Source organism: Mytilus californianus, unplaced genomic scaffold (genome assembly GCF_021869535.1).
Source record: "Mytilus californianus isolate M0D057914Y unplaced genomic scaffold, xbMytCali1.0.p SCAF_1, whole genome shotgun sequence".
In the NCBI taxonomy this organism is placed as follows: domain Eukaryota; kingdom Metazoa; phylum Mollusca; class Bivalvia; order Mytilida; family Mytilidae; genus Mytilus; species Mytilus californianus.
Genome location: NW_026262581.1, coordinates 109,893,633 through 109,895,921, shown reverse-complemented (window position 1 = coordinate 109,895,921; position 2,289 = coordinate 109,893,633).

Here is a 2,289-nt window from a genome sequence, read left to right as displayed (position 1 = left end):
TTAGTTTGTTCACTACTACATTGTATTCATTTCAAACTAACAGAAGTTGTATATCAAGTCATGTAAACTTGATAAAGTTCATGAAAAAAATCATGGGCACTTCAAAGCCAAGTGCTAAATGGTCATTTACAGTGTGAGCAATCAATTGAATAGATAGTAATTGGGAAATAAAAAAAACCACAAAAAAACAAAAAGTCTCACTTTAAGTTGAAAGTAGTTGTGCCAAACATTGCTCAGGATATTGAAAGTCACTACTGTGTCATTATCCATGAGGGAACTAACATATAGAGCTATTATAGAAATCCATGTGAACCAAAACTTTGGTTGACTTGCTTGCAATCTTCGCTAGAATATTTGCTCAAGCAATGTAATTAGGACTAATATCTAAAGAACAACAGATAAGTGGAGGTTCAGTCTGTTTACAATATACAATAACAACTTATGTATATTTCAGATATACAATTCCTTGGGTAAGAGTTTTCCATCAACTATATGTAAACTTTCGTTTTTTTCTTTTTTAGCTCACCTGGCCCAAAGGGCCAAGTGAGCTTTTCTCATCACTTGGCGTCCGTCGTCATTGTCGTCATCGTTAGCTTTTACAAAAATCTTCTTTGAAACCACTGGGCCAAATTTAACCAAACATAGGCCACAATAATCATTAGGGTATCTAGTTTAAAAAATGTGTCCGATGACCCCGCCAACCAACCAAGATGGCCGCCATGGCTAAAAATAGAACATAGGGGTAAAATGTAGATTTTGGCTTATATCTCTGAAACCAAAGCATTTAGAGTTAATCTGACATGGGATAAAATTGATAATCAGGTCAAGATCTATCTGCCCTGAAATTTTCAGACAAATCTGACAACCCGTTGTTGGGTTGCTGCCCCTGAATTGGTAATTTTAAGGAAATTTTGCAGTTTTTGGTTATTATCTTGAATATTATTATAGATAGAGATAAACTGTAAACAGCAATTATGTTCAGCAAAGTAAGATCTACAAATAAGTCGTATGACCAAAATTTTCAGTTGACACCTTTAGGAGTTATTGCCCTTTATAGTCAATTTTTAACAATTTTTTGTAAATTTTTGTAATCTTTTACAAAAATCTCCTTCTCTGAATCTACTGAGACAAATTTAACCATACTTGGCCATAATCATTATTAGGGTATCTAGTTTAAAAAAATTGTCTGATGACCCCGCCTTCCAAGTTCCAACCATCATGGCTGACATGGTTAAAAATAGAACATGGGGGTAAAATGCAGTTTTTGGTTTATATCTCTGAAACTAAAGCATTTAGAGCAAATCTTACCGGTGGCAAAAATGTTCATCAGATTTAAATTTATCTGCCCTGAAATTTTCAGACGAATCTGACCACCCGTTGTTTGATTGCTGCCCCTGAGTTAGTAATTTTGCAGTTTTTTGTTATTATCTTAGATATCATTATAATATCTAATATCTAATATTATTAATTATGATTTTAACCTTATTTTACATGATTTCCAAAGCATCAGTAAATACAGGTGAGCGACACAGGCTCTTGAGAGCCTCTAGTTTCACTTGGGATTAAGCATGTTTGTGAGTGCTCAACCCTCCCCTAACCGTGGACAGTGGTGTAATAGCACAACATAAGAACAAACTGTAAATATCAAGTGCAAATGGCTGGACTCATCAGGCATGATTGCTGCATGAAACACAAAAAACAACAGTTGAATTTACATCAAGACAAATAACACAAAGCACCGATCTAAGAGTATTAAGACAAAAATAAAAACACCAGCCTAAGAGTACTATGACAAAAGAAACAAAGAGTACTTGCAGTTACTGAAAGCTAATTCAAAGCCAATAATAGTTCATTAATAAATAATGGTCTCCTAGACTAAAGTATCAATCAGTGCACATCCAAGGGATTTGGTGTAAAGACATAATAAACAGTCTGCGAAAAAGTCTGACCTTGTGCAATGCCAAAATATAAGAACATAATATTGTTTGACTTGGAGTCACTGATTGAGGTTTACATTGTACAAACCCTCTTTAAGTATCCAGTAAACAGGAATTTTATTAGTGATGTATGTGAAAAAAAGATGTCCCACTGTGTAGCATGCTCTAATGAATGTTGATTCCAAATTTTAGAAAGCCTTGATATGCAGTTCTTGACAAAATTTTCATACATATAATATAGCCATTAGGTGAAAGAATACATAATTATTTAGTAATAAACTGCTTCGCTGAGCACAGCTGGATACGCTCGCAGAGGTCCAACCCTGAACAGTTGGGGCAAAAAATGGACACA